Genomic DNA, 24922 nt, shown 5'->3' with positions numbered 1-24922 from the left:
CTTGTGTGTCCCTGTGGTATTACTTTAAGTCTGAAAAAGTCTATTGGGGTTACAGATTGTCACGTAAACATTGCTTTTGACTTTTTCCCTTAATGGGCAAGGAGAGAACTTGTTCTGACTGACATTAACAAGCTAATCATGCCTTTAATAATCATGTGGAGAACCTGGGTACCTTACTGATTAGAGGAGAAATATAGTCCAAACAATAGCCAGTCATGTTATAGCAATAAAATCTAAAACCATGATACAAAAGAGAGGTGATAGCAAAAACAGAGATCTGTATATATATAGTGAAAAATTCCCTTAGGTAGCATGGTGCAATATCTGTATAGCTGCAAAGCTGTCTCACTTGAAAATGTGGGTAATTGCATGTGTTGCTGGAGTGACACAGTCTGAAGTCATGAACAAGCTGCAAGGACACACGTTTTTTAGAAGTTGGAACCCATTATGCTAGGAAGGAGGATAACACTTCAATCACACTTGTAGGATTTGGAAGACTAGACTAGTTAGTTTGACAACCAGTTTAATTCTTTCGGTGCAAGTAACAAAAACTGAATAGACAAGATAATGTCCAGAGGCTTATTTAGCTAAAACTCAGTACATCTGTAAGGAGTTTGAATTGCATTCTGTACAGGGGAGGAGCTCGCACAATAGGGTTTAAATAGATTTGTTGCATGAAAAGGAAACCAGCTTACTGGGGCTCGGTCCAGACCGATTGCAGGGGTGCACACCTGAGCCATTTCCGTCCACTGGGTGCTATGGGATGTAAGGACGAACCATGGCCAACAGGCACTGAACAGCTGTACCTGTGTGCATTCTGGTAAATAAAGCATCTGGCACCTTACCAGGAGCTAACTTTGGTGAACCACATCTGGCATGTGGGTGGCTTATTGCTCACCTCTGAGTTAACCCCTGTGGTGGTAGGTAGGTGTTAAGGTAGACTATTGCCCACTAGTGCAGGGCATGGTCAGTTACAACCTATGCACTTCATTAGTGCAGATGGAACCTTCACCTTCCATTTTCTGTTTGGGGATCACATAAGACAACAGTTACTGACTCCCAGGAAGAAAAAAGACTGCATGCGTATGTCAGAAGGTCTCAATCCTCCCCAAGATCAAGCTTTCCAAACAGCATTCTGATTGTAGTTAGGAAAAGGGTGGTCTCCTCAGAAGAGGAAGGATCAGATGCTTCCAGCTTCTCATCAATATGGCTCCTAAGTAAAAGCCAAATCCTGGACTAACTGATCAAATGCCCTAATGGTCTTCCAATACAAGATCTGGGAGAACGCTACTTCCTTACCTGTGGTACTGAGAGGAAACTAAAGAGTTCTGTGTAATGTTCCCCCTCATTTTTTACATCTACATGTGGAATAAATTTTGTATGCACCAAGACCTATGTGAATGTGCACCAGCACTAGAAATACAAATCCCAGTTGAGGGTGCTCTGCTAATAAGTGCACAGCTCACAGCAGAGCTGGGTAATTTTGGTAAGTTGTTGTGGGCCACACTCTTCCATGATATGTCTGGGATGGAGGCTGGGTCCAGAAGGGAGCTTGACCTACGGGAGTGGGGTTTAGGAAGGGATCTGGGAGGAAGATCAGGTGCAGGAGAAGTTTGTGGCCTGAGGGGGCAGAGGGTTGGGGTGCCAGAGGCTGGGTCTAGCTATGAGATACTTACCTGGGAAACTCCCAGCCAGCAGCCCAGCAAGTTTCTCAGGCAGGCTCCCTGCCTCCAAGTCCCTGACAGGTTGTTCAGAGCAGCCGGCTGCAGGGCCATATGCATCGAACAGCTGTGATCCTGAGGGGAGGGGTACTTCGCATATTGCCTGTTCTTTAAACAGGCAGCTCCCATTGGTGGGTTTCTAGCCTGTGAGAGCTGCAAGATTGTGCTGAGCACAGGGATAGCACAAAAAGCCTCTTTTCTTCTCCTCCTCCCCGGCTCACAGCTGTTCACGGACAAACAGAGCCCGGCAGCTGGCTTTTCTAAGTGTTGCAATCTGGCCCACAGGCTGTATTTTGCCTGGCCCTAGCTTACAGGGAATACTGGTCCTGGGCTCATCTGTGTCACAGGCTAGCCTTCTCCAGTGTAATTTAAGCACCTGGAAGACTCCTTTTGGAAGGCCTAAATGCACACCCCAGAAGGGGCTCTCTTGTGGTGACTAGTGTCAAAAGGGCCCTATAGTTAAATGGTCAGTATAACTGCAGTTACAAAGGAGCTCTGTTAAAAGACAGCCGCCTGTGTTCAGTCAATGCTAGTCAGCTCTGGCCACCTGCATCACTGAACTGGAGAAAACTTTTTTGGGGAAAAAAAACTTCACCACACTATGGTGTTGAGGTAGTTTCCATTTTTTTTACATTTCTTTAGACCTGTTCAACATGCCCGTGGATTTGGTCATGACAACCAGGCCTGCAGACCCAGCAAGGTTTCCTCTAAGGGGGCAAAGCTCTCCACAGGAGCCTTGGGTCAGCACTGACGACAGCCTTCCTCTGCCAGAACAAATATTGTTTCACAGGACTGGCCTAGCAGTCTGTGCATCCCCTGCAAGTTCAGGTTCTGAACTAAATAATATTGCCTTTTTCCCAAAGCTTCCAGCTGTTGCACTAAGTCAACCTTGCCCTCCGAAGAGAGATGGGCATCTGCTGCCAGAACAACAGCATGTGCCATGTCAAGAGAAGGATCTGGTGAGCCCCAGAGAACTGCAGGTTTCTTTCAGTCACCTCAACTGCATACTGAAAACAGTTCCACAACTCTCAGTCTGAGTGAGGGATATGCACCTCCATCTCACAGGGGCCAGATAAGGGGGAAGTACTGTAATGTTCTCACAAGCTCCTTTGTCCCATTGACTTTCTGTGGGACCTAGGCACAGGTGAAAGTTGTACACCCAGGCTATGTCTACACTGGCATGATTTTCCGGAAATGCTTTTAACGGAAAAGTTTTCCATTAAAAGCATTTTTGGAAAAGCGCGTCTAGATCGGCAGGACGCTTTTCCGTGAAAGAACTTTTTGCGGAAAAGCGTCCGTGGCCAATCTAGACACGTTTTTCCTCAAAAAAGCCCCGATCGCCATTTTTGCGATCGGGGCTTTTTTGTGGAAAACAAATCTCTGCTGTCTACACTGGCCCTTTTGTGCAAAAGTTTTTCGGAAAAAGACTTTTCCCCAAACGGGAGCAGCATAGTATTTCCGCAAAAGCACTGACAATCTTACATGAGATCGTCAGTGCTTTTGCGGAAATTCAAGCGGCCAATGTAGACAGCTGGAAAGTTTTTCCGGAAAAGTGACTGCTTTTCCGGAAAAAGTGGCCAGTCTAGACACAGCCCCAGTGTACTTAAGAAGCAAATCCCATATTTCCCACTTCCGTCCCTGCGCCAGGGGGTTGATTTTTCTTTTTCTGTGTTAGATTTTTTAAAATAAATTGTTTGGCACCTTTCACTAACAATAAGTTAATATCCTTTCAGTCTTCCCCCTCCTGCCTTAAAACACTCCAGCTGTGTCTAAACTGGCAAGTTTTTCCACAAAAGCAGCGGCTTTTGCGGAAAAACTTGCCAGCTGTCTACACTGGCCGCTTGAATTTCCTCAAGAACACTGACGATCTCATGTAAGAAATCAGAGCTTCTTGCAGAAATACTATGCTACTCCTATTCGGGCAAAAGTCCTTTTGCGCAAAAGGGCCAGTGTAGACAGCTCAGATTTGTTTTGTGCAAAAAAGCCCCGATCGTGAAAATGGCCATCGGGGCTTTTTTGCGGAACAACGCATCTAGATTGGCCACGGACGCTTTTCCGCAAAAAGTGCTTTGAGATTTGAGGGGTTTGAGATTAAGCCATATCTCGAGGTCTCCGCTCCTCTACTTTGGCTCCTGCCACCTTGCAATTGTTTGGTAGATGGGTGCTCCCCAGCAGCCCCATTCACAGTGGTTATTGTCTCTTACCCATCTTGCCTTCCTCTCTTCTGCCTCTATTGTTGGTTGCTCCTCCTGATTTTGTGCCTTACTATTATTTATCCATTTCCTTGGCTTGTGGCTTTTGGATATTTCCAATGCCTGTCAGTGGCCAGGTGCTGCTCTGACGAGATGATTACAGAAGCCAGCCCACGGCTGCTCTGGCTGCTGAGTTGAGGACTGACCCTAGGGCCAGTAGGATGTTGCTGAAGCCTGTGAACCTGCACTAGAGCGACCAAGCTGGCTTTCACCCCTTGCATATGGCGGTAGGGAGCAGCACTGAGCTCATATAACTGCCCACTCCAAGTGTGCACTACTCACTACACAGCCTGCCACCCTGGGATGTGAAATGCTGGCTTGTATGTGTTGGCCTCCAGCTAGCGAACAAGCACATGCTTGAGTAGGTCTGAGAGGAAGCAGCAGAGGGAGCTCCTGTACATTTTTGTGTGCCTAATACAGCCTCTTACATTGCAAAAATCCTGTTTAAACAGCTACAGTACAACACAATATTACAGCCTGACACCAATATCTGCCAGTGCTGCACGTGTCCCACAGGATGGACTAGCATAGGAGAGTGCAAAGTTTAATTCTGATAAGATGTCGTTTTGGCTCTTCAGCCTGCTGCTCATTGGCTGAATCTACATTTCCATTTGTTCTTTCTGGCAAAACAAAACTCTTGTTTAGATCAGATGCAGTTGAAACGTGAGCAGCAGAGGTGCTGGATGGGCAGGGGGCATGTACAACAGTGGCATGGGAAGGAGAGGGTTAGGAAGTGGCTGGTTAAATGCAAACTAAACTGCTAGGCTGTGTCTACACTGGACCCCTTTTCCGGAAAAGCGATGCAGATGAGACAAGTCGGAATTGCAAATGAAGCGGGGGATTTAAATATCCCCTGCTTCATTTGTATAAACATGGCTGCCGCTTTTTTCCGGCTCGGGGCTTTGCCGGAGAAAAGAGCCAGTCTAGATGGGATCTTTCAGAAAATAAAGCCTTTTCCGAAAGATCCCTTATTCCTCTTAAAATCAGGAATAAGGGATCTTTCGGAAAAGGCTTTTTTTTCCCGAAAGATCCCGTCTAGACTGGCTCTTTTCTCCGGCAAAGCCCCGAGCCGGAAAAAAGCGGCAGCCATGTTTATACAAATGAAGCAGGGGATATTTAAATCCCCCGCTTCATTGCAATTCCGACTTGTCTCATCTGCATCCCTTTTCCGGAAAAGGGGTCCAGTGTAGACACAGCCCTAGTGATAGAAAGCTTTAAGCCAGGGGTGAGGAACCTGTTTTGGGGTCAGGGGCCACACACAAGTGAGAAGCAAAACAAACAAAACCCTCTTGCTGATAGGGCCCCAGACTAAGAAGGAAAAAGACACTCCCCCCATTCCCTTCACACACTAGAGCCTAGAGGGGCCCAGGCTAGTAGATTTTGTGTGCTTAACCCCTATGGGGGGGAAAGGGGAGCTGGAGTACCAGTGTGGACTCCTCAATGCTAGAAGGAGCCCTGAGGACAAGCGGGGGGAGCAGATCCAGGCAAGCTCCCCAGGTCTTAGGTTCCTCACCCCTGCTCTAAGCCCTTGGGCCCAGGCAGTGGGGAAGAACTGAAAGGTGAAGGAAACTTACCTACGCTTTCAGGTCTGGAGGTAGTTGCTCTGCATGAGTCCCGAGAAACATTTGCTGGGGCATTTACCATAAGGACTAAACCCAGTAGTAGAAAACAAAAGAGACAAGAAACAATTTGTTGAAAAATGTGATATTTGCCTGTGTTTGCTGGAGCTGCAGCACTGCATGATTCCCAGCTCTGGCTGTGTTTGATACTGTTCCATTTGGAAGGCCTGTGCTTGTCATCTGTGGTGACTAAAGCAATAGCATTATTGTACAGATCCACTAATTAAAGCAGTGGCCAGTTTAAATCTAGGAATGGAGGAAAGGGAAGCCTGACCAACCATGTCTTCTATGAAACTTAAAAAATAATTAATAGTCTTGCGGCACCTTAGAGACTAACAAAACGTGTAGATGGTTTCATGAGCTTTCGTGGGCACAGCCCACTTCTTCAGATGAATGGAGTTAAGTTTTTGATGAAAGCTGCTAACTAGTTAATTCTTCTCTAGCTTATTTAACTGACCACTCAATTGGCTGCAGTACCTAATCATAGGTAAGTATAGTTCTCCTTTCAGACTCAAATTTACCTTCACACCTCGACCTGTGGTGCTCTGATTGTTTTGCTCCTGTAAGGCAAGCTATTGCCCTCAGCCTTCTCAATGCCTGAAACGGAAGTGATAGAAATCTTTGTATATAACAACAAAAAAACCAAGCAGCAGTCCCCTTCCACTCCCATTCCTAGCTGCCTCCTCTGTTCCTGTTTGCTGACTGGGTCTGTGCTAGGCAATACAAAAACCAGGGTTTTGTCTCTGAGGTGGAGATAAATGATACATTCAATGTATATAACCAGTAGGGGTCAGCAGCTGATTTACAGGTCTTTGCTTTTTATCTGATTTTGCAGTGCTCTCAGCCTTTTTTTTTAATGTCTCCCCAGAGCTATGTATGGCCCTCTCAAGAGTAGATTGACATGAACTCCCTGCCCCCCAGGAGTTGAGATTCTTCTGGAATCACTTGTCCCCAGGAGCTGGAACTTTCTGTTACAATGAGATGCAATAAAATCACAATTACCCTAGTATAAAACTTCAATGGAGAACAGTTTATAAGCAATCTTATAATTGCAACACTGTGTACATAATTTTTATAACCAGCGTGCTTTCAAAAACGTCTAACAGTATTTTGCAGCTGGATAGCACCTTTCACCCCACAGGAACACCGATGAGCCTGTGAAGATTAATGTATTAGGGTTCACAGCATCCCTTACACAGACAGGAAAGGGGGTATACAGTTTAGGGGGAGATTTTCAAAGGCACAAATAGGAGCTAGGCCCTTAATTGCCAAAACAACATATAAGAGGCCCTGCTCTTTCCTTGTTATTATAGTTGTGCATAGCTCCCCCTATCACACAGGGGGTTCAATTCTCCAGTGTGGAGCATGATGTTCTTTGGGTGCTCTCGTGGTACAACTGGTTAGTGCACTGTACTTAGAGGGCAGTATTCTGAAGCGCTGTGCTGAGGTTGTGATTTCAAGCCGCACCAGCAGCACTGGTTTTGATGTGAAGACCAGGATTTTAACAGGGTTCAAAAAAGCACTAGATAAATTCATGGAGTTAGGTCCATCGATGCTTATTAGCCAGGATGGGTGAAGTGGTGTCTCTAGCCTCTGTTTGTCAGGGGCTGGAAATGGGTGACAAGAGAGGGATCACATAAGGATTACCTGTTCTGTTTACTCCCTCTGGGGCGTCTGGCATTGGCCACTGTTGGAAGACAGGATACTGGGTTAAATGGACTTTTGGTCTGATCCAGTAGGGTTCTTCTTATGGCAGAGATTGGCAGTGGGTTGCAGAAATCATCACACCCATTGATCTGTCTTCACCACTGGCCAATACTTCCTCAGAAATAATACAGCCCTCCGAAGCTTATTTTTGATCCCAGAGGTTTAGTTGGGAGCAGGCAATTCTTCCTCCTGGGTTGTAGTCCCAGCTCAGCCATTCTGATTGCAAAATTAGCACAATACAATATAAACTGAGCACAGATTAAATGGATTGAGAACTGGCTAACTTATGGATCTCAAAACATAGTTGTCAATGGAGCATCAATATCTTCTGGGGTGCTTCTTGTGGGGTTCCTCAGGGATCAGTGGTAGGTCTGACACTTTAACATGTGCATCAGTGAACTGAAAATAATCATACAAATCACTGCTGATAAAATTGCCAATAAAAAGATTGTCCAATTGGTACACTGTGGTGAGGCCAGGGTGGTTATACAGAGTGATCTGGACCACTTTGGTCAGCTGGGTCCATTCAAAAATTGCACTTTAATATAGCCAAATGCAAAAGCTCCATGTCTAGGATCAAAGCATGCAGGATAGTCCTACCAAATGGGGGAGCTGTATCCTGGACAGAAATGACTCTGAAAGGGAGTTGAGGGTCATAAAGGACAAGCAACTCAACATGAACACCTGCTAAGAGGGGTTAATGTGATCCTTGGCTGTATAAACAGGGAAGTAGGAAGGAGGAGGAAGGGGATTTTACCTCTCTATATGGCACCCATGGGGCCATAGAGCACAGTTCTACATTTTTAAAAGGATGTTGAAATTGGAGAGGATGTGGAGAAGAGTCACAAAAATGATTCAAAGGTTGAAGAAAATGTCTCATAGTGAGACAGTCAATTAATTCAATTTGTTTAGTTTACTATAAGCATCAAGGTGATTTGATTACAGCATATAAGTACCTTCACAGGTGATGAACCACTGGAAGGGGTGGATTCTCTTTATGCTTCCATATGAAGTCTGGAAGAAGATATGCTTGGGCCAGGAACAAGTTTCTGGGCTAGACCAGTGGCTCTCAACCTTTCCAAAAGTGATACAGCACACTGTTAGTGAAACAAAAAAACGCTTACTTTCCTATTTTTACTATATAATTGTAAAATAAATCAATTGGAATATAAAAACTGTGCTTACACATCAGTGTATAGTACAGAAAGCAGTTTGCAGCAGGGGTTAGTTTGTACTGAGTTCACTAGTGCTTTTTGTGTAGCCTTGTAATTTTCTAGATGAGTTGACTGTACACCCCCCCCCCCCCCCGGTTGAGAACCAATGGCTACAGTACAGGGGTAACTGAATGAAAGTTAATTGTCTGTGATACGCAGGGGATTGGACTCGATGATCTAATGGTCCCTTCTGACCTTCAGCTCTATGAATTGACTCACTGCGCAAGCCAGGATAAACCACTATGTGGCTCAGTTTCTCCATCTACAAATGAATGTAATAATTCACCCCGGAGCTAAAATGTATTAAGATCCTTGGATGCAAGGTGCTATGTAAGTGGAGTTTATTATTATCTTATTTCCTTCCCCTTACCTGGGTCATAAACTGGTGTGCAGAAAAAACAATCAGCTGCTGTATAGTTAATTTCTCTCTCCGTGTTGGTTACTTCCAAGATCTCATTGGTTATGAGTCTCTGCAGAAGTGTCCTCGCTGCTGCATTGCCCCCAGTATTTTTTCAGCAGGACTGATAACATTTTTCATTATGCTGCATGGTGAGAATCCTTTTGCAGATCAATGTTTACCACCGTGGGCAGCAGATTTTCAATAAAATCAGTGACAGCAACTCTTGCTTGGACCTTATTAATCTGTGTGTGTTGTGTCCCTGGGTCCTGGATAGCTTACGGTGTCTTTTGGGTTTCCCACTAAACCTTTATTAAAAAGTGTTGATGCCCCAGGCTTCTGCTTTCTCCCCCTTTCCCTTTTTTCACCTTTCTTTTCAGAGCTGTGGATATGGTTTGTGGCCAGGCAGACAACATGTGACTTGTTGTTTGTATTCTGGCAGTCAGGGAAGCTGGCGGTGTTCACATAGGACCCATCAGATTAGTGCACTGGAGGAAGACGGCAGGAAGACCCATGCGTTGGAGGAGCGTGGGTTAAAGCAGCATTTCCCAAACGCTGGATCCTGCCCCGGGTTCTGGATGGGGGATGTGATGAAGACCAGGACTTTATCAGAGTTCAAAAAAGAACTAGATAAATTCATGGAGGTTAGGTCCATCAATGGCTATTAGCCAGGATGGGTAGGAATTCTGTTGGTCTCTAGACTCTGTTGGTCAGAAGCTGGAAATGGGAGACCAGAGAGGGATCACGTGGTGATTACCTGTTCTGTTCACTCCCTCTAGGGCATCTGGCATTGGCCACTGTGGGAAGACAGGACACTGGGATAGATGGACCTTTGGTTTGACCCCATATGGCCGTTCTTATGAGCCACAGGGCTGTAGGCAAACAAACATGTGGAGAGGGTTTTGGAAGGGGTTGTTGGAAAGCAAGCCCCGCCCTGTGCTTGTCCTGTAGCAGCAGCTCAGCAGGGCCTGCCTCCCCTCTCCGGGCATTGCGACCTGGCCCAGGGGCTCACACTGCCACTCAGGTTTGGCTCAGTCACGCTCATTGCCAGCACAGAGTGTGAGCTTGCAGTAGCATGTTTCCGCTGTTCTCCTGGAGCCACTACCACTAGGTGGCAATAGGACACTCTGAGAGTTGGGAGTCTTTTTTCCTGTAAAATTCTTGCTTTTTCTGTTTTTATCTCACCCAGACTGATGATTCCACCCACCACTCCATCAAGAGAACAGAACAAAATCATTTCATAGAACATTACAGCTGTTGTGCTCCCCCCCACCCCCCCGGTTCTTTGTCCCACGGCAGGGTGCAGAGGTTTAAAAACCTTCTTTCTTAATCACTCTCCTTCTAAAAACAGAGAAACTGCAGCCTCCTGGGAGCAATTAGCTGTGAGAAAAGCTTTTCTCAAACAATTGCCAGGAAACATTGTCTTGACCGATATTCCTGATGTAACACCGTCATTCTCAGCTCACTTACTCGTAAGACATTCGACTGCAAAAAGCAGCAGGGCACAGCAATCTAATGTGCAATCCGCAGTTCGCCACCTCTCGTACCCTTTTATCTCCATTTACTTTTGGTCCCCTCCCCGCCACCGCAAATAGCTGCTTGGCTGTCAAGCATTTCAGGCCTGTGCTCGTGTATCCTGCTGACTATGGCAGGACAGTGCTTCAATGGAAGGTTATGTCTCTACTGTCCAGATCTCTGTTTGAACCTGGAGGGGCTGCATTATGCTGGAAGATTAGATTATCATAATGACCCCCTCTGGTGTCAAAATCTAGCAATCCCAGAGTGCGTGAGCCTAGGATTCGGTGAAGCCTGAACTCCACTGAGCACAGCTACATGGGAGGCGGGGCTTAAGCTCTTTTCTGAGCCCCTTTGTAATTGCCCAAGTTCAGCGTAAGGGCCCACTCCAGCTAAAGAACTACTGAGTATTGCCTAACCATGGCCAGCCCATGAGGTGAGGAAGCTGGGTGCAGTGGGGAGGCAAAGCTAGCCTAGTACCTGTGATAGAAGCCAGAATAAACAGTGCCTGGGCACCACTGCAACATACGCACACAAAACGATATTTGTTTTCATTGTGAGATACACATTGTGTGGGGGGTCGGAGGGGGGTGACAAATTCATGGAGGTTTAAGAAATCTAGGACGGTGTGAACTAAAGCACCTTCTGGAAGACAGACAGCAATGTAATCCTTTCATTCAACCCTGTCTGCAGCTGCTTTTTATAAACTTGGCATAAATATGTACTCAGTGAGGCCAGGCCTGTGTATCTGGAAAATATTTTCCACAATCTGAAAAAAAAAAATAAAAACCCCCAGAAGACTGGAAAAAGAGCCCAGAAATTGTGCATAACGTGGAATGGCCTCGCTTGTGGGTTTTTTCCATGACTTCCTCAGCTCATTTTTCTGCTGCCAATTTTAGAAGCCCATCAGTCATACTTGTTAAACGTTCTCAGTTAAAATGTAACTCTATGCACAAAGTCATATGATACATTGCAGCCAAACAATCGCTCTCTGGCCTGAGAGAGTTACACGAGTCTGGCCAGCTTGAAAGCCTGGGTGTGCTCATCCTAGGGCACACAGACCTGAGGACATATTAGAAATATGGGGCCTTTGCAGTTGCATGGCTCCCTGGGCTGGCCTCAGGGAAAATGGCTTTCTGAGCAAACCAGTGTTTTAGTGCCTTGACTAGAACCACCCATTTCCCCTGGCACCCATGGGCTCCACTGCACTCTCATTGCCCCAACCTCTGCATAGTGCCCCTTTCATCTCAATTCCTGCACTTTCTTCCCACCTGTGCCCCCCAACCCCAGCCCTGAGCTTCCAGCATGTCCTGCCACGGTGCTCCCCTGCCCAGTACCCTCCACCCCCTTTGCCTTGCAACACCCATGACCAGTTGCCCCTCACCCTCTGGCTACGGCACCCTGGGCATAGACCCAGTTTGCTCAGCCTTAAGACCAGTGCTGACAGCTCCCTTTGACTTTGGTGGCCTTCGCTTTGCCAGCATCATCAGGGCCTTGATGTGAGAGCTGCGTGCCGTGGTTTAGCAGTGCTGTAATTTAGAAGTGCAGGAGTTTTAGCCTCAGTCACCTCTTGAAATGTTTTAAACAAGAGCGGGGAGGGGGGGGGGGAGGGGGGGGGAAGACAGCTGCTCAGAGCCTAGTGAAGTCCAGCAGCGGAGCTCTGAGAAGCAGCTCTCATTATTAGATGCTGTTGTGACCAGCAGTATGAAATAGAGGAGGAGCAAGAGGAAGATGAGTTGCCAAGACAGGAAGTGAATTTGCTGGAGGTTTTGAGTAATGGGAAGCCTCCCTTCAGCACATTTTAAACAGTGACTCAGTGTGGAAGCAGTTGAATGCCAGGAGCAATATTTTTGTCAGGTTTCCCTACCTGTTGTAGGCCGATGTCACTTCCCCCAGGCACGAAAGGCATGTGCCTTGAGGCACCACCTCCTTGTCCAGCTTCAGTTCTGTAGCCCCCGAGCGAATCCTGAATGGAAACTGATGAAATTTCTCTATATTTACACCTCAATAACCAAGAGCAGAATTTGGCTCCCTGTCTGCCATTGCTGCCAATGGACCTGTTCTCACCAATAATGTCCTGGGTTTGACACACATCCCTGGTGCTGATGTCCCCAACCGGAGTCCCCAGACTGTAGTAGCACTAGGAGCCACTATGCTGGTTCTCCATTCTCTCTGCTTCCCTGATCCATCTGCTGGGTGCAGACCAGAGACAGGGAGAGGAGCAATGAGTCACCAGCTGCCTTCTGCCTAGCACAGTAGCTGAACCCATCCTCCTCTCAATCCTGCTGCACTGGAGGATGCTTATTTGGAGAACTGCCCCTAGAAATAGTTTTTCCTAAATATTGGCAGCTGCGGACTTGATGGCACTGCCCTTACCCTGGTGCAAGTCAGGAGTAACACTGGGGACCTCAGTGGAGTTACTCCAGCATGAAGCTGATGTGAGAGGAGAATCAGGCCCCAGAGAAGAGCCCTTTGTGCTGCCAGAAAAAAAAAGTCTTTTCAAACTCTGTGTGGTCTTCCTGAATGGAGAAGGAAATAAACAAACCCAATGAAAATCAGCTGGGGTGTTGTAACATTCTTTGGAATGTCAGTTTCAAAAAACCAGTTTACTGCATCTTGCCTGGCTGCCAACTCCTGTGCCCGGACATCCTGGGAGCGGGGGTGACTGATGCAACCCTTGACTGGGTAGGGTCACTTGCCCAACATGTAGAGGCTGGCAGAAGGCCAGAGAAACTTGCTAAGACAGGGTTTTCTCACAGTAAGTTCACTATCCCTGTGTAAATATACGTACATATAGGTCAGTCGTTTGGCACCCATACATTCCAATCAGATTAAATAAGGAGGCAGAATCACCTGGCAAAGAAAAAGACTTTTGTTCTCATCCCACGTGAATGCGGATCTGACACATCGCTAGGCGTGCTTTGTTTGTGTAACAATATTGTAATTAATAACGATGTCTGTTCATTGAAGCCATCTGCTCTTCATATTTATGGAGGGGAAAGGGATGGGGGATGGGAGCTCCTTGCTTTTCTGCCAGATTGTCGCCTTTAAGTTAATGTGACCGACTTTTAAAAGGATCTCTTCCTGAGCTGGAATATTAGACTCAGCTGTACTCAAACTCTGGCTTCATGGAGGAGAGAGATTCTTTCATATTGATTGCTGTTTTGTATGCAGTACAGGCACTGACTTGTAGAAAATGTGGGCCAGAAGAGATATCGTTAGGGATTTATGGGGGCTTGGTTGGCTCAGCAGTCATTTTTTCCATTGTCATACCGTGACAGTAGTGTATCACACACACCCTCAGGAGACAGCCTTCTGCTTTCACAGCAACAAAGGACGTTTTTCTCTTTCTTTTTCTGACTCATCTTCAGTTTTAAAAAAAACCCAGTAAATATAATTAGCAACAGACAGACACACTGTACGGAGCCTTTGCAGCCTGGCGGGGTTGTCCTCATTCAGTTCCATGCTGGCTGTTGCTCAGTCTGTGCCTAATGTGCTAACGCTGCCCTCATGCTACATCCCTGGAATTGGCAGAGATTTTTGAAGGAGGCCCCCTGGGTGAGGCTGATGGTGATGTCGGAGGAGCCATTTTGATTTGGAAGAGCGCTCAGGAATGGGTTGCGCCAGCTGGGTCGCCTTCCACCATGGGCAGACGTGCCATGCAGAAGCCAGCCCATTCCTCCACTAGGATGGAATAGGAGGGACTCAGCATGGATCCCCTCTTCAGCTGCCTGAGATTGCACCCTCTGGGCCAGCTGTCTGCTACCTTGACATGCCCCAAGGCTGTTGAGCTGGCTCTAGGGCTCAGGGCTGTTCTACCTTACTCTAGTTAAGAAAGGGTTTAGTTTAGGGGGTTTGTAGAATGAAGTACGTTCTAGCCCTGACTCCACCCCAATATGGCCCTTGTGTTAGAAGGCGGCAGCTGAGAGGTGGTGGTGTAGCCTCTCCCCTTCCCCCGCAACCCTTGCTCATTTGCACCAGGCTGGGGCAAGGGGTTGGAGTGTGGGAGGGGGCTCTGGGCTGGGGGGGCGTGTAAAGGATTTTGGAGTGTGGGAAGGGACTAAGGGCTGGTGCAGGTCAGGCTCTGGGTGGGACTGACTTCAGGCAGCCTGGGCATTTCCAGGGATGGAGGAAGTTTGCATGGCTGACAGGAAGTGGCAGCATCCCTCCAGTTCCTAGGTGGAGGGGTGGAGAGGGGCTCTGTGTGCTGCCCCTACCTGCAGGCACCACAGCTCCCAGTGGCCATGACCGTGGCGTTTCTGGTTATTTGGGCCTATGGAGCTGGGGTGTGGGTGGCGGCTGCACACAGAGTCTCTCTGGCTGCCTCTCGGCCTAGAAGTTGGAGGGACAAACTGCTGCTTCCTGGGAGCCACTGGGCATGGAGCCCGCCCGCCCCACTGTGGGTGGTCAGTCAGACTTGGCTGCCAGGGTCCCTTTTTGACCAGATATTCCAGTCAAAAACTAGATGCTTAGCAACCCTATGGCGTAGTAGAGTCTCTTTGCCAGCCAGAGATTCCCCGCAGTGTAGTCCTCGGCTCCCTTGTTAAGGCTACTTCATGAAGCAATGCAACAGAAGTATTGCCTGGGCCACAATCCGGCTCTTTGGATCCACACTTTTTTTTTTCCTTCCAGGGAGGAAATGGAAGTCAGTTGCAGCTCTACAAGCAGAACAGCTGCGCTGCTCTGTTGTCTGTTTTATTTAATTTTAACCTGTGACTAGGAAGGGTGTATTTGTATCTTTGTAAGTAATCTGTTCCTCCCAGCCAGGAAACAAAAGTGCTGCTGCTTTACGTATCAGATTCCTTATAAGTCAGTTGGCTGTGAAACACTGGATCTAATCCACCCTCTCCCTGTATGGGCTGTGCTAGAATTTCCCCAGGTACCAGGGTGCTCTTTCTGAAGGGCACAAGGCTGGATGTTCATTACTGCAAAACACCCCGTCACATTGAATTGGGATTAGGCGGGGAGGAGAGAGGGAGAATTTTGCTCTGGAAGCCTTAAGGTTTTGCCAAGCAGCCCCAGGACTCGCCCAGGTGTTACACCCAGGAAAATGCAGTGAAGTGGGTGTGGTGATGATTCAATACCCATAATGGGAGTTGCTCCTACAGCTGCTCTGGAGCTTGGTTATAACACCAGTAGCAAGCGAACAGCAATTCCCAAGGCCCCCTAAAAGGGAAGTTATTTTTAAAAGCCTGAGGAGCAGCATGAAAAGGTGAGTGAGTGGGACTAACTCTGGGCCACTGGCAAAGCCCTGGAGCTGTGTAGAGGAGATGGGCCAGGTCCAAGAGGTTGGGTCCAAGCTGCTGCAGAAATTGGGAAAGTTTGGAACTGGATTGGAGTTTGGGCCTGACCCCTGTCAGTTCTCACCTATGTTATTTAGCATATACCTGCCCACCCCCATGGAAGCTAAAACCCTGCCACCTCTAGTCCTTGCCTCAGAACAGCCTGGACCTTTGAGAAAGTTTAGACCCAGACCAGGCCTCGTCTAATCCATGGCATTGGAGCAACGTGTATTGTGGAGGTTCTGAGAGCCAATGAAGCCTGGATATGATGGAAACGACTTCTAACCACGTGGTACAGCTGCACTTCCAGCTCCCAGTCTCTAATGCACAGGTGGTAAATCCAAGGGGGTTAGTGTAAAGGACTAGCCTGGGACAGGATACTGAAGATGTACAAGGACATGAAGGCTTTTAGCAACCCTTGGCTCAGTGGTGGGGAACATGGGCCAATTGGCTTTTCTTTTTCCTCTGCTGTGCAACTCTGTTTCCACAAATTTGGACCGTGCTGCTGGGCACAAGGGAAGCTCGCTGAAAAGGCTTCCTGTCTTTCTCACAACCGAACGAATAGCACTATTTAGTCTGAATGATGTGGTGGGTAGTCGGATAACCCCTTCCCCTCGCCCGGGTTAGCCAGAGATTTCTCCAGCAGTCGTGTCCAAAACTGGCTGCGTTGCAATGTGGCTGGAAGCTGGGAAAAGTTGCGCAGAATGACAAGGTAGGGTGTTTTCATTACACTGGCGTCTACTCGGGAAAGTTGGCAACTCTACATCAAGGTGCAGTAATGTTCGTGTGTGCAATTGGGTCATACCAGGTAGCACATCCATTTTACAGGAGGTGAGGGAGCCCCATTCTCATCCTTGCTCCACATGAGGACGTCTAGTTCATGCTTAAATTTGACACTTTACACTTTAGCCTTAACAAAGATGCTAATTATCTTACCCCTTAGAAAGATAGCTTCCCCAGTTATCACCCCTAATATCATTATCTTATAGACACTAACCTCCCCTCCTCACCCCCCTTCTGTTCTAAGATCTGATTTGACAATTTTATATGTGTTCACTTTTTTTTTATTGTATCCCTTTGGTATATATGGTCATGCCAATTTTCTTCCACAACTTGATCTGAGGAAGTGGGTCTGGCCCACGAAAGCTCATCACCTAATAAACCATCTTGTTAGTCTTTAAAGTGCTGCATAGTCCTGTCTTTTGTTAGTGCTTCTTCTGATTCCTTGTTCAATGGATCGGCCAGATCAGGACCAGGGATGGGAAGGAAGTTCCTGATCTTCGGCCTCATGTGAACGGTCTAAAACTTAGCCACAGCCTGGAAACACAGCTAGATGGCTCAGGAGACTCAACAATGGACATGTGCTGGAACCTGCTCTTCATTGCCATCACCAACATGAGCAAATCAATTGTCCAACAGATGTTGGTCTTTAAAAATAAAATAGTTCCGGGCACCTTGGGCAGATTTTAAATGTTGGCTCAGCACAGAAGTTTGCCTGTTGAAGGGTGTGGCCTTAGTACAGGGAATGTTTTGCCTCTGACAGCAGTCTGAGTGCAGCCCATGGTGGTGGTGACCAGTGTGCAGTGAGTTAGTGAGCTGTCTAATTCCCAGGGGAGAGGGAGCACCATCCGTGTCCTCATTTAGCTGCCTGACCAAAGAGAGCTAGAATGAAATGAGCCATGGAAGCCAGCCAGCCAGCCTTCCCTTTCACCTTCAGCGCCCATCCCTCCCAGGCAAGAGCTAAGACACTTTGTCAAAGGTGATGTGAGGAAGTTTGCACAGGTGGATGGCCTATCCTGTGCCCAAGCTGTAGGTAAACAGGATTTCAGGCTCCAGTACTATCAACCAGTATTCCACGTAAGCTGTGCGCTCACTTGGGTGACCACCAAGGAGAGATTCCAATGTCGCCCAGCTCATTAGCTGAGCACCCACAGCCGGCAGCATGTGTTTCTACTGGTAGTGCACATCCACACATGCCTCAGTGCACATAACAAAATTTATTCTGCACATAAAACAATTTATACTGCACGTGGATGGAAAAAATTAGAGAGAACATTGCTGTCAACCCAGACCCTTTCTTAAACACTGACTTCCCTTGACAAATAACAGGGGGTTTCTTCCTCCAGCTTTATAAACCTGGATACACCTCATCATTTTATAGAGAAGAAAGAGCTAAATATTGTCTCTAGTCACAGGCACGATCTGGCCAGATTCTGGTCTCACAGACACCAGAGTAATTATGAAGTGACTCTCAGAAGTCACTGAAGCTCACATAAAACTGATGTGAGATAAGAATCAGACCAGAGGGGTCTGTTGTGGAAATAGAAGTAATTTTGTTTTCCATGAGGGTTCTGCAGGAAGCAGGTTTATCCTTTCTCACATCAAGATTTTAGGGATGGGTTTTGCTGATGCTCTAGCTCTGTTAGAAATACTGAGGAAATCTTCCTGGGGGTGAGGAGTATCTACTACTAATTCAATGTCCCTCACCCCAGCAGTCAGTCTGGCAAACCACATGTGCCGATGAGTATCCTATCGCAGCAAACTGTTTTTAGTATCCGGATCTCAGCTTCTATCATATTAAATGTACAAAGTATCTTTCAGACAGAAAAAATGGGATTGGTAAGAGGGAACTGTGCTTCATTTAGACAACTTGTGTTACAGAATCGTGCTTGGCTGCATTCTGTAATTTGCTCTCTGTAGGCCTACAGTGCATCACAGCTTTCAGCCCAGTGTGGTATCAATAACTTCACTCTCCTAGGAAGGTCAGAGTCACATTCACATTCGCTGCTGCTGCTCCTCCTCCTCTTTCCCCCTTCTTCCAGATATGTGTTATGAGTCCAGGGCAAATGTAACAGCCAAATGATTTGAGTAAAGAACCCTCTTTGGCCTGAGGACAGGTTCTTTAACCATTCCACTCTTTTCAACTATAAATACCAGATGTAAAGGCAGCGGGTGCCTCTCCCAACCTAGCTTTTTGTGTTACTTTGGGGCCCAGTATTCTGAAGTGCCCAGAGCACCCTGAACGGTTTCAAGTGCCCCCAAAGCTCACAGAAATCATTGGCAGTTAGTTACAGATATGCAGAACCTGACAAGAGTGAGCCTTGGTAGGTTGTGTGGACAGATGCTCCCTGCCCACACCATAAATGAATCTGAAGGAATCCTCGGGCTGGTGTTTTAAGCTGCTCTGTAGTGCCGAAAGGGGCTGATTAAAATGGATGACTGCGTGAGATAAAAGGGAGCAGCACTTAGGAATCTGGGTACAAACATGGATGCCGGCCCAGTTCTGTGAGATTCTGTAGCCTGCACTGTGCAGGGGGTCAGACTAGATGATCATAATGGTCCCTTCTGACCTTAAAGTCTATGAGTCTATTTCATGTTGTGTGGGAATTGCATGCTCCAAGCACGTTTTTCTAAGAGGGTCAGGGGTGTGTGTGAAATGGGATCTAACGTGTTGGTCCCGGAGGCACCTCTTTCAAACAGAGAGTGTCTGCTGAGGAAGCCTGGGTAATACATGCAAGTGTCCTCGTAGGCCCATTACTGCTGCAATTACATCTATGATGATCTCCTGCCCAGCAAGAGGTGCAGTCACTGGGTACAAAGGAAAAGGGCAGAGTGTGTGTCCTCAGCAGTTTTTTCTGCCATCACAACTGTGTTGGCAGGTTCAGACCTGCCATGCTGCCTGGCCGTGTTTGTGTCAGTTAATTCTGGGAAAGTTTAGGCAGCTCACTCACGGGGTGTTAGCCCTGGGTAGAACTCCCGGAGGACGTGCACACAGAGTGGCAGCCTGTGGGGCAATGTACTCTGGGACGTTTTACCACACAGTCAGTTGGAAGGAAGGAGAACTGGCCAAACCAGTTACACATGCACAGTCAGGGTGTCCTTTCCCCACAGCAAAAGACTGGTGTACTGAACCAGCTACCGGAAGACAGCAGTGTACCAGCCTAGGCCTCTGGCAGGGGCCAAGCATTCTTAGCTGTCACGGCAAGCTCCCAACAGAGTATTAGCCATGTGCAATGCAGACATCCATCACATTTTGAGCCCTCCTTGCCAGTTGGATTACAAACTGGGTTACAAATTGTGACGTTGGCAGAACATAAGTTCACACACACTTAAGCGCTCGCTCTCTGATAAGGTTGCTATATTTGCCTTGTAGAGCTGGTGTACAAACATGTACTGAATTGGGACATAATGTTTCATGATTGTCACCAGACTGTTCTGTAATGTGTCTGTCTCACCTGTGTGAACTGGTCTAAACACCGTTCTACTGATGTAAAGACTAAGTTCTGACCTCAGTTACTTCAGGGTCAAACCAGAAAGATGCCAAAGGAGTTACTCTGAATATCCTTTGGAGTAAATGAGACCAGGATCTGGCGTGACAGATGTGACACCAACACGCCATATTCCTCTAAGGAACATGTCCGAATTAAGACTTCTATGGAAAGATGCAGAAATATTTCACTGTCTCATGCTGTAAAGCAGACCAGATGCAGCTCATTAGCACCAATACTGGTTATAAAAGTGTGGGGCCTGCTCTGATGAAAAGAGGGCATTCAAGACAAAAATATCGTGTAATTAAGCTCTCTGCAAATAAACCGAGATCAGAAAAATGTTGGCTGAGGTTTATGTTTTGTTATTGAAGTTGGCAATGAAAGCAAACCTGAGGAAGGGGGTTAATTTTGGACATTAAGCCAGTCTGAGTGTGCTGAGTTGAGAGAGCAGGACGGGAACATGGCCCATTCACAGGGCTACCCAGTCCCTTGTGGTATCTGACTCCACAACTTTATTGTAGCTTTATGTCAAGTGATTATGTTAACAAAGCACTATTAAATTATGTGGACTTCTGTGGAAGGGAGACTTCCTATTTCAGGAGAAGGTTCATCCCATGTAATGTGGGTAGTTAATCTCTTCCAGTGGCATAATCATCATTTGTAAGTATCAAAACTGGTAATGATTAACAATTACCTTCCAAAACCTCTTCCCTATTGGGGAGCGTTATTTCGAAATAACAATGCGAGCATCTACACAGCAATTCCATTATTTTGAAATAAATCCAAAGTAACGGATGGCTTATTCCGACTTCTGTAAACCTCATTCCATGAGGAATAATGCCCATTCTGAAACAGCTATTTTAAAATAGAGGTAGTGTGGATGCTCCCATGCTGCGATTTTGAAATGGCTCCTTCCCAGAGCCATTCAGAGTAATTACTCTCCAGTGCCACCAAGGCCTCTAAATTGAGGTAGCATGTCCATATTAGGAAAGCGTGCCTCGGACTAATTTTGAGGCTTCCCTATAGTGTAGATGTGCTATTTCAAAATAAGCTATTTTGGAGTATATCTTCTGGAATAGCTTATTTCAAAACGTGCCATGTAGTTGTACTCTTAGGCTATGTCTACACTGGCGGGTTCTTGCGTCAGAAATATGCAAATGAGGCTAAGCGTGGAATATTGCTCAGCCTCATTTGCATTTCTAATGAGCCGCCATTTTGCGGAAGAGGCTCTTGCGCCAGAAGGAGCTATCTACACTGCCCCTTCTTGCGCAAGAAAACCCTCTTGCGCAATGCTGTTACGCTGATTATTTTCCGGAATAACAGCATTGCACAAGAGGGGTTTTCTTGCGCAAGAAGGGGCAGTGTAAACACTCCTGGCACAAGAGCCTCTTCCGCAAAATGGCGGCTCATTAGATATGCAAATGAGGCTCAGTGATATTCCACGCTTAGCCTTATTTGCATAGTTCTGGCACAAGAACCCGCCAGTGTATACATAGCCTTAGTGTGTGTGGGTTTCATCTTTGCTTACACTAATGGCTAAGCTGTTTGGTTTAAAAGATCAGGTTGGAAGCATCTGAGAGATTCCTCCCACAGGTCGGAGGTAAATTTCACTGAGTGCCACTCTGCCTGGGAAAAATGTAGCTTGTGGGAGGCCCAGGAGGAGCCAATTATAACCTGCCTGACCCACCTTAGCATTATGATGCCTGGTGAAATTTGCTCTGCCCTCCCAAGTTGGAGATTGCACTTGTACAGTTGTGTCTTAGTGGAGAACTCACTGTTTGGGAGGGGGGGTGTCTGTTCAGAGACCCTGATCAACACGAGGGCTGTCCTGCTACCACCTTAAAGCAGAGATTCCTCTCTAGCTCAGTGGGAGCTAAGCTTATTATTATGACCTCTCTCCCTCGATGATGGAAGTTAGAGGAGACTGAAGTGAGAGGGAGCTGTGTCCCTCTCAACCCTGCTTACGGGACCCTCTGCTGTTAGCCCCTCCCTTATTGCCTTTCACAACAGTCCCCTTTCTCTTCATACTCTTTCATTACTTGCTTGCTCCCCTTCATCTCACCTTGGCCTTTGAGCTCTGCACAAAGGTGCTATCAAGGTCACAGCCTTGCTCGCTTTGCTAACTGGCACCACTGCAAGTCTGTCTCTCTGCTCCAGGAGGGTCTGTAAAAATAAAACCAGAAATTGACCACACCCAGACAGCATGAACGGCTCTGCTCACTATCCCATGCCAGGAGAAACCTGTCCAGTAATGATCCAGAGCCAAAGGACGATTTGACCCCAGGAAGCGTCTTAGCAATAAGCCCAGGCTGGAACAGATGGTTTGCAGCCAGGGTCTCATGATTAAAAACATCCATAGTGATGCACAGCTAGGCACCACTTAGAATTATTACAACGAAGAGATGATAGCAGGGCCTCCAGCAGCCACACTCTTTAGAGCAGGGGAGTCCAAACTTTTTTCAAAAAGGGCCAGATTTGATGAAGTGAACATGCGTGAGGGCCGACCATTTTGCCTGACATTCTTTGAACCATTAAAATTAAATGCAAATTAACTATTTTATGCAAAGTTTATTGCAAACAGCATACTTTTCATTTCGTCACATGGATGACAAATCTAAACAGGTGTTAAATCACTCTGCCTTTCATATCTGAAGGCCAGATGAAAAAAAAAATCCAGGAAGCTGAAATATATGTCAGGAACATTGTAAAGTACATTACGTATTATTGGTAATAAAGGTTGTCTGTCAACTTTTAAGTTCAAAAAATATGAACAGGAACATAACACCAACTATACATGTTGTGTCCAAATATATTTATAACTGATTTAGACCAACTGACATTAACTGAGATTTTACAATGTATTCATCTCAATACATATGGATTCGTTGGGAGCCATAAAAGATAGATATTGCCAAATTACCTGTGGGGCCGTATTAAACCAGAACACGGGTCGCAATTGGCCCGCGGGCCGGACTTTGGACATGCCTGCTTTAGAGACTTCTCAGTGGCTGTCTCTGACATCTAGCCTATCTTTATCTTCTGTCTAGGCCACCACTTCTCTTGAACTTCCTGTTTCCTTTCCTTGCGCCTCTTCTTTGCACTCTCTGCTCTTTGTTTTCCTGCATCTTTCCCTCAGCTGTCACTTCTTTTGCCTGGTACGTGCCATTCACTTAATCAAAATGATCTGAGCATGCTCAGTATTCCTGCCGCCTGCTGGCAAGGCGTTTACAAAATGCTGATCTTGGGCTACGTCCACACTATGAGTTTTCTTGGCAAAAAATATGCTAATAAGGGACTCATTTGCATGAGTCGTGATCTCATTTGCATATTTTCTGCCGATCTGTTTTTGTGCTAGGGGCTTTTGTGTAAAACCAAGCAGCGTGGATGTTTTCTTTTTTCATAAAAACCTCTTTTTCCACAAAATCGGTATACCACATAAGCATCTTGAGGAAAAGGGGTTTTTGCACAAAAAGAAAACATCCATACTGCTTGTTTTTGTGCAAAAACCCTTGGCGCAAAAACGGATCAGCAGAAAATATGCAAATGAGATTGCGACTCGTGCAAATGAGTCCCTCATTAGCATAATATTTGTCGCGAAAACTTGTAGTGTAGACGTAGCCTTGGAGTATAGAGAAAGGAGGGAAGTCCCGAATACAAGGGAAATACCCTTCCTCCTGATCCAGGAACTGATAGTGTTGGCAGCAATTTGCAGGAGGCTTTGGCAGGATTTGGAACATGGAAAGTTTACTGAGGTTGGCAAAGCCTCACATACATGTTGGGGCTAATCACAAACGTTATTTGTATTGCATTTTTCCCTGAAGCTAACTTGTGCAACACATTAGTTAACAAGTTAGTCATGGGTGGTAGCTTCTAAGCCTCTTGTTTTGCCTGTGCTGAAGTTGCAAACTTGTATTACAATGCACCATACATTTTGTATAGGGGGTAATTTATCCTACCAGGATAAATTTACATACCATCTATCAACATTTCCCCCTGCAGTGCTAGTTGGATTCTTCTCCAATTCCAGTCCTAAAATTTTTGTGTGGTGATAATATCTACCGAATCCATTTGACTAAAATAGTTTGGTAAAAGATCTGTAGAGGATAATTTATCAAATGAATTCAGGCCTTATTTCTATTGGTGAATTATCACCAAGAAGTCACTAAGATTCACAAATGTGTTTGGTGGGTATTTTATGTGAATCAATGTGAGCCTCTGTATTCTCTAGGAACTCTTTCCTTTAATTCTTGTCTTTGAAAAAACTTAAACAACAAATAGTCTTGCAGCACCTTAGAGACTAATAAAACATGTAGATGGTCTCATGAGCTTTTGTGGGCACAAGCCACTTCTTCAGGTGACTCATCTTTCATCTGAAGAAGTGGGTTGTGCCCACGAAAGCTCATGATACCACCTACATGTTTTATTAGTCTCTAAGGTGCTGCAAGACTGTTTGTTGTTTTTTAACATTTTCCAGTTACAGACTAACTTGTCTATCCCTCTGAAGCTCTTATCTTTGAATTATTCCTGAGGTGCTTTTAGTCATTTACCTAACAAAGTAATATTTCAGCTCCCTAAATGGATTGCTAAAACTTTATATATCGGAGGGAAGAGATCTGAAAAGGCTATATGAACGCTCACTCCTAGGTGAAACAACTATCCCTGAGAATTCCCTTTTCAGGGGAGCTCTTGGAAGTTACAAACAATATATATATCTCACTCATTCAAATGTTCATGGAAACAAGAAGGGCTCAACTCCAGCTGAATTAAATTTGCCAGTTTGCTTCAAAAAATACACGTGAATCCTTTTCCTCAGTAGTCATCCAGCTTGGTTAGCTATTCTACTCTAATCACAGGAACAGGATTTATCATGCTGGACCACACCTGAGGACTATCTAATTCAATAGCCTGTCTTTGACAGAGACCAGAGCCAATTGTGTCAGAGGCCGG

At 46.3% G+C, this 24922-nt stretch overlaps 2 long non-coding RNA genes across 2 annotated transcripts in view; one reads left to right on the top strand and one right to left on the bottom strand.

Moving 5' to 3' along the window:
• Window positions 1-7081: 7081 nt before the first annotated feature.
• On the bottom strand, window positions 7082-12702 carry LOC142827647 (uncharacterized). The gene is made up of 3 exons (XR_012902349.1): window positions 12293-12702; window positions 8256-8396; window positions 7082-7698 (listed from the first exon to the last, which is right to left on the bottom strand). It is a non-coding gene; the product is annotated as an uncharacterized LOC142827647 (long non-coding RNA).
• Window positions 12703-15553: 2851 nt separating this feature from the next.
• The window catches only part of LOC112545617 (uncharacterized), a 105148-nt gene continuing 95779 nt past the window's right edge, over window positions 15554-24922 (top strand). The window contains exon 1 of the long non-coding RNA XR_012902818.1: window positions 15554-15637. This is a non-coding gene — a long non-coding RNA (uncharacterized LOC112545617). The remainder of the gene's footprint in view (window positions 15638-24922) is intronic.

This window comes from Pelodiscus sinensis, chromosome 3 (genome assembly GCF_049634645.1).
Source record: "Pelodiscus sinensis isolate JC-2024 chromosome 3, ASM4963464v1, whole genome shotgun sequence".
NCBI lineage: Eukaryota > Metazoa > Chordata > Testudines > Trionychidae > Pelodiscus > Pelodiscus sinensis.
This window is presented reverse-complemented; position numbering and strand designations above follow the sequence as displayed.